Genomic DNA, 13127 nt, shown 5'->3' with positions numbered 1-13127 from the left:
TAATGAGTTGCAGTAGAACACAAGAAGTTGCACAGTAGGACATAAGTAGTTGACCCAATTATTTGGTTTTAATTTTATGTGACAATTTTTTTGCCCATTTTTTGCAGTAATGAGTGTGGATTGTTCGCACTGCTTAACGCCACCGAGTGGAATGGTAGACAACTGCCCAACTACGACCCCAAGGAAGTACTCAACATCAGGAAGAAGCTGACGTATGATTGGGTCACCAGCGTGCACAACACCGCCCCATGGAGGAAGTTGCTGAGATATGACAAGGAGTAGGTCAATACTATTTTTTTTCTGCTCCATGGAGGAAGTTGCTGGTTTGTACAATTTTATTAAGTAGATTTTGTAGTTGCACACTGCTAGTAATTGCGTTTGCAACTCAATATCATCACTTTTGTTGATACATTAGGAGCACTGGATATACAATTGTTCAACAACTAAATATTTAACCAGTTGCCAGCAAAGGCACAAATAGCAACTTTTTTTTACACAGTGCATGAACTAATTCAAGCAGCATAAATTAGATAAAGAGGAATCATAGATGCTGAATGTGTCCACTTGGTCCCAACATTGCTAAAAAAGACATCATTATTTTCCTTTTTTGTTCCAAAGTTAGAAATGAGGAAACAGAAGCACAGGAGTCTCTGTGGACACACACCAGCAGTGTGCTCTGTAGATTGGCACTGGCTGCATTTGTTTTTCTTCTTTGGGTGTAGCTCCAGCGCCGATTTGTACCGTCGACTCTTTGCCCTACCCTTTGTAGTAGACCTTGGAGGATCCCTGGGCACAAAATCATCAGAAGCTTGTGCAAGGGATGCAGCCTCCAACGGGGCAGTAGGACCGTCACGATCACATGTGTAATAATCATATAAAAAGTTTAGTATTTTTGTTATTGTGCAACCAGCACTGATGTTCTGTGCAACCACACAGTACATTTTGTGCAACTAACTGGTTGCTGTGTGCAAGTTAAGTTGAAAAAAACACCTGCAGTAGCACGGCTTGTCATGGTACTTGGATTGTAGTCGCCTATGAGCAGAACATGAAAAACAAGTTAGATTTTTAGCTTGATCCTCAAACTAACACAGCGCACGCAACTAGGCAGCATGTTTCTGTTCAACTGGGCACTATGATATGTGCAACTAAAGTCACTCACCCTAGTTTTTGTTTTGGAGTCGGTGAAGGTACTAACCTGGGTTATGAGCCCCCTGAGTCCTGCCTGTAGGTCCATTGGGAGTAGCACAAAGGGCACTGCTAGTTGGGCCTGGCGGGGGAGGAGGTCTTTGAGGGTTGGCATCACCTATAGGCAGAACAGGACAAACAAGTCAGTTGTGTTTATCTTTTTGATGCTCGAACTAACACAGCATGCACAACTAGGTAGCCTGTTCGGTGCAACTGAGCACCATGATGTGTGCAATTGGAGTTACAGACCTAGTTTGATGGGGAGTTGGGGGCAGGTAATTACCTAGACAACGAGCCCCCTGAGTGCTGCCTGTAGGGCCATTGGGAGGAGCATCCGGGGGAGGAGGTGGCGGAGGATGCCGTGTACAGCCAGGAGGGGGAGGAGGTCCTTGAGGGTTGACATCACATATATGCATAACTGGAAAAATAAGTTAGCTGTGTTATCTTGATGCTTGAACTAACACAGCGTGCGCAACTAGGCAGTATGTTCTGTCCAAGTGGCTACCATGGTGTGTGCCACTGGGCACAATGATGTGTGCAACTGAAGTTACACACCTAGTTAGATCAGGAGTTGGGGCAGGTAATTACCTGGATGATGAGCCCCCTGATTGCTGCCTGGAGGTGGAGGAGGTCCTCGAGGGTTGCCATCATCTGATGGCCCCGTTGCAGCAGTCGGTTTTTTCTTTTTCTTGGACTTGTTCAGGTGGCCGATCTCGGTACGTGCTGCACGCATATGCTTGTATACAATAGCTTGTGCTGGATCAGAACCACTCGCAAACTTTGCTAGTTTCCGAAAATCGTATATCATGTTCCTCTCCCTTATCTGCTTCTTTGATTGAGGAGGCATTTCATCCGGTTGCTCATAACCAGTCCCTGGCGCACTAGGTACAGCAGTAGGTGTCCACCGTCTTAGCAGGTACCTTTCCGGTATGACATCAACGCCAACATGGGTGAACACCTTGAGGATGTGGCAACAGAGGATGCCGTCCTTGTCCATTTTACAACACTCACACAAATAGGAACCCTCCTCCACCCTTGCCTGCACCAAGTAGTTTCGAGAACCATATTTCGCAACAAATTCCTGGTTCGGTCTGAGCTCAAACGCATCAGCACCAACTTGTAATGCATTATAACGTCCAATCAGCTCAAACTCTTCTCTAAACTTGCGGTAAAGGTCTCTAGTATAGGTTTTGTAAGCTTGCTTCTCTATTGGGAAGTTGGACCACAACTCAATCTCAAGGTGTTGTGTCCTGTAATCATTGCAGCCTTCCTTGGCAAGGATGTGGTTCTGTATTTTTTCATATTGCTTGACAAAGTTCAGCATTGAGTTGTGTGGGTTCACATATCTTTTGAGGACGGCGTTGAACCCCTCACTACGCTGTGTAGACTGGAGGAAGGGAAAGAACCTGTGTTTGAAGTAGCACGGCACCCAAGTTGACCTGTATTCGTACAACTTCTCAAAGTGCGTGTGTGCCATAGCCTCATACTTCATCATTAACCCAGCCCAATTCTGCTCAAACTCGTCTATAGTGAAGCTGAAGTCAACACACTTGTTGAAATCATCAGAGAGTCCTGGATTCCGGCACAGCAACCAACCAACCTTTTCCTGAGCCTTTTTCATGATGTGCCATCGACAACAACGGTGCACGGTGGTTGGAAAGATGCTCTGTATTGACTGCCTCATCGCACCATCCTGATCGGTGATGAAGTTGTCAGGAGGTTTGCCATCCATAGCCTCTAGGAATGCTCCAAAGACCCAATCAAAGCTCGATGCCAACTCCTTCCTCACAAATGCGCAACCCAGCATGAAAGACTGGCCATGTCGGTTTATTCCTATGAAGGGCGCGAACGGCATATTGTACAAGTTGGTCATGTAGGTGGTGTCAAACGATATGCAATCGTGGTACGCCTCCGCATAAGCTTTTCGAGCTAAGCCGTCCACCCAAAATATGTTGAAAACTCTATCCTCTTCATCATATTTCACCTTATAGAAGAAGTCTGGATCGTTTTTTTGTATATCCTTGAAGTGCGCAATTGTCTCAATCAGATCACCCTCCTTTGTGTCATCTCTACGGAAACTTGTACAAAGATTTGTTATTGCCTTTGGTCCGAACGGCACCATCATCTTAGATCCATAGAACTCTGCCATTACATGCATCATTCGTCCTGCATAATACAAAAACAAACAATATATCCTTTTTTTAGTTGCACAAATGCGCACATCCAGCTGCATAGTAATAGGACACGTGTTGGCACAGAAGATAATCACAGGAAATGGACACCTAGCTGCACCTTTTTAAAAACACTTTGCAGTTTTTGCATACAGGACATTGTGTATTTGCACAGTAAAGACAATCTAGTTGCACAAGAAGCACCAAAAGTGAAATATAAAAAGCATGGGAAGTTGGACAGCAGTTGCATAGTTAAGCCATTTCAGTTGCACAGTAGTACCATAACAGTTGCACACTGGACTGCCTAGAGGGAAACTTAATTCTTCAAGGGATATAGAAAAACACCACACCTGTAGTCAAGTTGCAGTTATACAAGATGCGCAGAAACTCCTTTTCATCAGTTGAGATGCCTTGGTGGGATCTCAAGTATTTGGACAATGAAGGTTTGTTCACGAGCGGATGATTGTGGTCACGAACAAAGTGCGTCACCTCCCATCGCCCATCTATCAGCTTCACCAACATTTTCGCCTTGCATTCAGTCTGCTTTATTGTCTCGCGTTTGCGCTTCTTCTTCTTCTTACTAGTACCAGCCTCCTCTTCAGCAAATATTGGAGGTTCTTCTTCCATCTCCTCATCACTGTTAACAGATGTTGGATCTGGAATAGGGTCCAGGTAAGGAGGAGCCTCAGCTCCTCCATCATCAGCTTTGGGCTTCTTGAACTTGTTGCAGCAAAACTGTTGTTTTATCAATTCATTGGTGCGGTGTGTCCGTCTAGAGGTGTTCATCTTGATAGAGAAACCCATCCATAGTGCGTAACTGTTGTAGTGATCCTTAGCAATTTGAAGGCTGTCAAACCTCATGCCAACATAGGGTTCCATACGTTGAGAACCAGCCTCATCCTCTCCTTCTTCTACTTGCACAGCTCCGTCAACAGCCCGAGCTCCTAGCTCAGTCCTGGTTGGACCAGGAACATTTGCCTCGGTTCCTGTGTCATCAAGAGTATGGCTCTCTGACTGCAAAGACACCACTACAGGGGCACCACGGGCTGATGACTGGCCTGCCACATTGTCATGGCCCGTAGGGTTACCATCACGACTTGCCTGCGTGTAGTAAACAGATCGACCATTTTCTGTCCAGTTTCCTTGTTGTATGCTGGGTTGCTGCTGATCCATATCATGAGGAAGCTCATTGAGATCTGGAGGCAACTCATTGAGATCAAGCATTTTTTCCCTTTGTTTTTGGATGCTGCCACACACTCCCTGCACATATAAAAAAAGAAGAAATTGATGTCATCAGTTGGTAACCACAGAAAAACTGTGTTTCAAACAACCTAAAAGCAACATGACCATAGCATAATCTTTTATTATAACAGTTATGAATTTTTTTGTTTGCACAGAGTTGTTATGTTAGTTGCACAGTTTGCAGTAAATAACTGGCAAGAGCATGACTTCTTTTTGCTACAGAGTTTTTCTTACCTTTTCCCTTTTTGTTTTGTTGCAATGATCTGTAGGTTTCCGTTTCGCAAGGAGCTCTTTTCAGATTTTTCTGCACATAATTGGATGCTACATTTGAGAAGGAAAATCCAGGTGAAAGAAGAAAGAAGAATTGGAGGACAGATTATAGTTAATATGGTTCTAGATCTGGTATATTTGAACATATTAATATGGTTTGCAATAGGTGTGGGACCAGAATATATGCGTGGGACAAGATTACGTGTGTGAATATGTTAATATGGTTTGTGGCTTCATTAGCCATGGACAAAAGTTCCTATGTTTTTCCTGTTGCACTACAGATTTCTGGTTTTCGCTAGAATAGACGTCTCAATTTCCAGGATTTCCACTTGGCCAGCATACATATTCAGTTGGACATTCAATGCTTTTAGTTGGCTAGAATAGATGTCTCAGCTGGCCAAGTTGCATTTTTTTCAGTTTGTGGCCAACATGCATGTTCAGTTGGACAGTTAATGCATTCAGTTGGCTAGAATAGATGTCTTAGTTGCCTAGAATATATGTCTTAGTTGGTCATCAGTTTTTGGCCAACATGCATGTTTAGTTGGCCAGAAAACATGTTTTTTATTTCCACATATACTACATTTTTTCCAAAGTGTTCACTCAGAAACATGTATTGCCAAATATATGTTTAGTTGGCAGGATACATGTTTAGTTGGCCAGGATACATGTTCAGTTGGCTGGGATGCATGTTCAGTTGCACATTTATGAATTTTTTGTTGCACATGTTCAACAAAGCATTGGGCAGTCAATTTTTTGTTCATTTTGCAAACAATAACTAGAAGTTGGCTTTAATCATGTTTTAATTGGCCAGAGAACTCGTTTTTAGTTGGATTGTTTTAACACATCCAGGTGGTAGTTTTTGGCATGTTTAACACATCCAGCATGTTCTAACATCTGGTGTGATGTGCCAGATTCACCTCTTTTTTGAAGCAGATTCTCCATGGATCCATGGAGAAGGGGGAAGTGAAGTGGAGAGGGGGCTTACCTGCTCGATCTTACTGCTTGGTATGGCTCTGACCACCCTGCCCTTTAGATCTTGAAGCAGCTCCTTCTACTTTGGGGCTCCCATGGCGGCTGTGTAGGAGGAGGAAGAAGGGCTGGGGGCGATTGCGTTTGGATTTGTTTCTGGCGTGCAGAAGAAGAAGAAGGCAGCGTCGGTGGGGCTGAGGCGTGGGGGCGAGCGATGGCGTGGATTCTGCAACCTGGGCAGATCCTCCTTCTTTCGTGAGGAAGAAGAAGATAGCCAGGGCGCAGTTTGGCGAGGAGGGTGCACGTGATCCCACGGGGCATGGTTTGGCGAGGAGGGTGCACGTGATCCCGCGGCCAGCTGGCGGGCGGGGCAGTTGCCTTTTTTGCTCCGACGGGCGGGGACCAGGTGGACCACGTGGGCGAGCGGGGGACTGTTTCCTCTTTCGCTCGAGGGGGGACCAGGTGGTTTCCTTTTTCGGGTGGCCGCTGGCTAGCGATCCCAGGGTGGCCGGCCGCCCACTAGACGCGTCCAATTAGGATTAGCAGCCCCCTTGTCAAAATCTTCCTAAAAAAAGTCAGAAATTTCCACGTTTCTTTGTCTAATTCCATGGAAGGAATGCCAGTATTTATGACATCAATTCAATATCATTATATACGTCATAAAATTATTATTTTTTATATTTTATCTGTTTGGCATTAAAGACGCAAACAATATTTTTTACAAAGTTAATCAAGTACTGTAGTACTAAAAAATTTGACCATTAAAAAGGTATAATAGCTATATTTTAGAGTTCGTTAAGCATTCCAGTTTTCAACCCATCAGGTTAAAAACCAAGAAGTCTGAATTAGATCCGGTTAGTAAGAGACCGAGTATTCGATCATGGTTAAAGATTTGGTTTCTCGGTTATGACTTCATCCTAGTATTATGATTCGGTCTCACAATTTCCTTTCTAAGATTACTATTATAGTGGATTTCGTTTTTGTACGTTTGCCTTCACCCTTTGTCCTTCATTCTTTTGTTTTTTCTCGTGTGTATGTCACACATCCTGCATTAACTCAAACGAATCAAATTAAATCTTATCAAAACCTCAACTAAATCAAAACTTATCATGTTTTCACCTACCCATACCCTCACCCTTCCATGTCTCTCCATGCCACACTCCACCCCCATCCGTTGGGCATGTCTCGTTAATGGCAATCATCGAGCAGTACCCCCATATCGTGCCTCCATGGCTTGCTCAACTCTTCGTCGACAGGATTCCCTCAACCCAACGCCATGCGCACGTCCCTTTCTTAAAGGATCGATATGGTTGACTAGAGGGAGGGGGGTTGAATAGGCAACTAAATTTTTTTAGCTTTTTTCCAAATTAAAACTTTGCATCAAAGTAGGTTGTCTAGATGTGCAACTAGGTGAGCAACCTATATGATGCAACAGCAATGAACATACAAGCAAGCAAGAGAAGTAACACTAATAAGCTTGCACAAGTAAAGATAAGAGATAACCAAGAGTGGACCCGGTGAAGACGAAGATGTGTTACCGAAGTTCCTTCCTTTTGAGGGGAAGTACGTCTCCGTTAGAGCGGTGTGGAGACACAATGCTCCCCAAGAAGCCACTAGGGCCACCGTATTCTCCTCATGCCCTCACACAATGCGAGATGTCGTGATTCCACTATTGGTGCCCTTGGAGGCGGGGACCGGACTTTTACAAACAAGGTTGGGGCAAACTCCACAACTCAATCGGAGGCTCCCAACAACACCACAAAGCTTCACCACAATGGACTATGGCTCTGTGGTGACCTCAACCGTCTATGGTGCTCAAACACCCAAGAGTAACAAGATCCGCTAGGGATTAGTGGGGGAATCAAATATATCTTGGTGGAAGTGTAGATCAGGGCCCTCTCAACTACTCCCGAGCAAATCAACAAGTTTGGTTGGCTAGGGAGAGAGATCGGGCGAAAATGGAGCTTGGAGCAATAATGGAGCTTTTGGGGGAAGAGGTCGGTCAACGAAGAAGAAGGGGACCCCCTTTTATAGTGGGGGTAACAATCCAACAGTTACCCCACTAAACAGCCCCGTAGAGGGAGGTACTACCGTAGGGGGCAGTGGTACTACCGCTGGACCCAGCGGTACTACCGCCCCCCCTTACGGTACTACCGCCCAGCTAGAGAGGGCTAGAAGATAAAGGAGGGACTGGCCCAGCGCGGTACTACCGCAGTGGCAGGGCGGTACTATCGCTCTCGAGCGGTACTACCACACCTAGTACCGCTGCAAGTGCCGCTCAACCCGACACGAGAAGTGCCCTCCCTCGAGTCGAGGCGGTAGTGGGCTAGTACCGCAGCGGTACTGCCGCTGAGGACCCTCAAGCGGTACTACCGCTGGGCACCGTGGTGCTACCGCTGGGCACCGCGGTACTACCGCTGGGGCCAAAGACTGTCCAAACAGCAGGGAAACAAACCTCCAACGACGCGGGAAGGCCCAGAGGGTGTGAAACGAAAGTGTACGTGATGATTCCACCCTACCCTTACCAAAGCGGACCCCCTCTTGATAGTATGGTGACTCCTACGAAACTAGTCCACCAACAAGAAACGAAAGAGCTACACCGTCTTGAAAAACACTCCGAGGGGAAAGAAACCATCTCGAGCCAAAGGATGAATCTCTGAAATGCTCAAAGCACATGGTTAGTCTGCAAATATGTTGTCATCAATCACCAAAACTACATCGAGAGAGATATGCCTTAACAATCTCCCCCTTTTTGGTGGATTGATGACAACCAGGGATTTGCACAGGGAAAAGACATAAAAGTAAGGATACTTAGAACTACAAAATATAGAAGGGCTCCTGAATGTGTGCACCTAGTTAGTAGTGCCTTTGGAATGCAAGACACACACATTAGGATCAACACACACCCTATATTTTATAGTCCAAAAATTCTAGGCATGGGATACATGAGAGCAGGGTATAAAACAGGATAAGCATGCAACTCATAAGATAGTACAGTACTGAATAGACATAGATAATAAAGGTAAAGATAAGGTACCATATGTCTCACACCATATGTCTAGAACTTAGGTCTCACTGGCACCAAACCAAACCAAGCAAAACGATGAGAAAACACAAGACACCACAAACCACAAAGACACACTCACAACACGACAACAACACAAATCCCTAAACTCTCTCCCCCTTTGGCAGCGAGACACCAAAAGGGCAAAGAGTGTTTCTACGGCTCTAGGTGATAGCAAGATGAGAATCTCGAACATCACATCTCAACGTGATCGTCTGCACCTCCGTCGTCGGTCGGAAACTACTCGGCGTCTGAATCGGTCCATGGGCAGTGCTGCTAAACCCACTCCTCCTCGTCAGTGATCCTCTCCTCAGATCCGCTGTTAACAGTGGCACCCAACTGGAGCATGAGCTCCTTGTGACATCTGCGGGCCTTCTTCTCAGAGACATGAGACATGTACTGGCCATGAGACTCCATGAAGAAGAGCTTCTTCATCTTGCGCTTAATCCTCTTAGCCCATGAGGGCTCCACACCAGAGGGCTCATAGTCCTCATCCTTGTCGGCCTCAGCATCATCCTCGGACTCCATGTCAACCTCAGAAGGTGGAGCATCAGAACGAGGGGCCTGGGTGCCCCATTTGTCCTTCTTCCGCGGACGTTTGATATCATGAGAAATCAACTCTCCAGTTTCCAGCACGGCCCTGGGATAGTGATGTGCCCAGGCCTTCTCAATGAGCAGCATGATGAAAGGACCATATATCGGGCACTTGCGCTCAGAAATGGCAGACAGAAGCTCAGACCACATAACATGAGAAATGTCCAGGGTCTCTCCAGTGGTTTCTTCCTTCTCATGCTGGCAGAAGAGAAGCATGTCCACAAGATAGGAGTGGACCATATCCAGATTCCCAATGCGCGGGAAAAGAGTCTCGTGGAAGACACGGTGAAGGATGTCCAGATAGGTAGACAGCTCATAGGTTACCTTCTTTGTCTTGGGGTTAACCTTCTGAGAGCATTAGGGCCAGAGAGCTTGCTTGTGAGTGGAGGTGACATTGCGGTGAGGACGGAAGCCGACTGGATGCTCAAGCCCATGATCTTCCACCCCAAGTAACTCCATGAAGGCCTTCCATGTGACAGTGAGCAACTTGCCATTCGTCATCCAAGTCAAGGTCCTTTCTGCATTAGTTCCAAGATGGACAGTGGCATAGAATTGGCATATGATGTCGGCATCAAAGTCCTTGTTGAACTGTATGATTCTGAGAATGTTCAACTGAGTGCACATCTGAAGGGTTTCACTAAAGTACTCAGGATCCTTTTCCATTGGATCGGTGTCGATGGAACGGACATCAACAAAGTGATTCTTCTTCACCTTGATCACATCAAAGAAGATGGAGAACTGAAAGCGGTTCCAGAACGGGAGGTTAACCAAAGTGGGATCTTGATCTTCCTCATAGGGGTTGCGGCGACGCTTTGCCCAAAATTCCCTGGCAGTCATCTCAGTCACAGTCTTTCCCTTTGGCTTGTTTGTAGATCTCTTCGAGTGCTGAGGTGGCGGTGGAGCACTTGAGGTTGCGCCTGCTGGCGGCTGTTGAACACTAGAGGAACCACCTGCTGACTCAGAAGTGCGGTAGCGCTTTGACGTTGCACGACCGAGGTTGACACGGCGGACCTGCTGCTCAGGATGATCATCACTTGGAACCAAAACACACGACCAGAAGAAACACACGAAAGAAAGAGCATAAGCCACCAAACAAAACAACAAGGATCAAAGCTTGGTAGGAAAGGATGGAACTGGGCATCCAGCGGTAGCACCGTGACCCAACAGCGGTAGTACCGCTTGAGTGGTAGTACCATGACACAACAACGGCAGTACCGCTTGAGCGGTAGTACCGCTCGAGGAGAGCGGTAGTACCGCGCCAGATGGGGAACGGTGGTTCCCTACTACCGTGGTCAGATTCGGCACTACCGGAGATGCTAAGTTCAAAAACAAACCTACCAAATTTCAATCCATAGTGCCTAGAAGCCATCTCCATCCAACTCAAGCCTCGCCTTACCCAACTGACGAGAAGAACAATGCCTATTGCCCCTAAAAACTAGATGCAAGATCTAGGCAAAGAGAGAACGGGAACGAGGACAATACCGGCATCCATGGCTAGAGGACGTGGTGGGGATCAACTCCACCAGAGGAAATGGAGAGAGACGGCCCGAAAGAGGCGGCCGGCCGGGCCCCTCCTGCGGCGAGAGGTCGCTAGAGCGACGAGGAAGACAAGCGAGTGGGGGCGAATGGGTATGGGGGAGAAACAACTCCCCCTGCCCCGACATAACCCCCCGTCGCCCGCCCCGCAGCAGTAGTACCGCTGGGGTGGGCGGTAGTACCGCTTGACGCTTGTCAGCGGTACTACCGCTCACGCAGCGGTAGTACCGCTCTACCGCAAAAGGGCCAACCAAACCGGGCTTAGCACAAGAGAAGAAACCGAGGCAAAACGAGAACACACACACAAAACCGACAAAAAGAAAGAAGGCACACACCTCTCCAAGAGAGGGCGGTGGCCGAGGCCACCTATGTTTGAGTTCAGAGGTATGGCGCCGCGAAGATTTTAACCTTGGGTCCATGACCAACACTCATCTTTGAAGCACAACTACCATAAAAATGGCTAATGTGAAAGAGTTTGGTTAGTTTATGCATTATGGGGGGAGGGAAAGTTCATTGAGAGAACAACACTCCCCCTATGTCCATGCCTACACCTAAACTAGACAACAAGTTGAGTGAGGTGGGGTGTGCAAGGGTTCAAGTCACATTGCTTGAATCAATGATATTTAGCTCATGCCTTAACTCCCGAAATCTTGCTTCATCCAAAGGCTTCGTGAAAATATCTGCAAGATTATCATGAGTGTTGACATAGTTGAGCTCGATCTCCCCTCGCCTAATGTGATCCCGGATGAAGTGATACCTAATCTCAATATGTTTTGTCTTGAAGTGTTGCACAGGGTTGAGAGAAATCTTGATGACACTTTCATTGTCACACCAAAGAGGCACTTTGTCACAAGTGACACCGTAATCCTTTAAAGTTTGCCTCATCCATAAAAGTTGTGCACAACAACTACCGGTGGCCACATATTCCGCTTCCGTGGACGAGAGAGACACACAACTTTGCTTCTTGGAAGGCCAACTCACCAAAGAGTAACCAAGAAATTGGCACCCTCCGGAAGTGGACTTCCTATCCACTTTGTCTCCCGCCCAATCCGAGTCTGAATAACCTACAAGCTTAAAGTTTGCTCCTCTTGGGTAGTAAAGGCCAAAGTTTGGGGTATGAGCCAAATATCGAAAGATTCGTTTGACCGCCACAAAGTGACTTTCCTTAAGTGCGGCTTGAAACCGTGCACAAATTCCCACACTCAACATGATATCCGGTCTAGATGCACAAAGGTAAAGCAAGGAGCCAATCATGGAACGATATACCTTTTGATCCACCGCTTTACCATTGGGATCAATGTCAAATTGGCACTTGGTGGGCATGGGAGTGGAAGCCGGCTTGACATCACTTAGCTTGAATCTCTTGAGCATGTCTTGATTGTATTTGTCTTGGTTGATGAAGGTTCCTTCTCTCCTTTGCTTCACTTCGAACCTGAGAAAGAACTTCAACTCTCCCATGGAAGACATCTCGAACTTTGAGGTCATGAGAGCGGCAAATTCCTCATTGAAAGCTTTGTTAGGGGAACACAGTTCACGTCAATCCGGAGACTATTTGCCCGGTTTGATCCTTGTTGTTAACATCCTCTTATGGAGTAAACCGGTGTTTATCACAACCCGGCACGGTTTTATCATAAACCGGCACAATATGGAAGGAGTTATCAGTACTCAAGATTGGGGTTATCACCTTTACTACAAAAAGTTGGTAAAACCAACAATGTGATTCAATGTCGCAGGTATGATCTATTTCATATTTTATTATTCTTAAGTGCAGCCTTGGTTATAAACCCGGGTTATATGTTGGGCATTATGACCCGTCCGGCGGTAAACTGCCAGGACACTTTAAACTTGTTGTATGCAGGAACAGGTTTGTTAAACCGGCCTAGCTTTGGACTATAAGTCGCCAGTATATATATATTTGGATTGCGCCATTGGAATTATGCGCTTATAAATCATTGGGTTATATTATTCAAATAGCCAAACTTGGCTGAATTTTCATTATGATATTGAATGAATAAAGGTTTTCACCGGATTATATTATCTTGAATAGCCAACATGGCTGGATTTTTATGGTTATTAATAACCGGTATTATCAAGTT

General features: G+C 46.2%; 1 pseudogene; it reads right to left on the bottom strand.

Moving 5' to 3' along the window:
• Positions 1-512: 512 nt before the first annotated feature.
• On the bottom strand, positions 513-10332 carry LOC125538400 (annotated as a pseudogene).
• Between the last annotated feature and the right edge of the window lie 2795 nt (positions 10333-13127).

The sequence above is a fragment of the Triticum urartu genome, chromosome 2 (assembly GCF_003073215.2).
Source record: "Triticum urartu cultivar G1812 chromosome 2, Tu2.1, whole genome shotgun sequence".
In the NCBI taxonomy this organism is placed as follows: Eukaryota; Viridiplantae; Streptophyta; class Magnoliopsida; order Poales; family Poaceae; genus Triticum; species Triticum urartu.
This window is presented reverse-complemented; position numbering and strand designations above follow the sequence as displayed.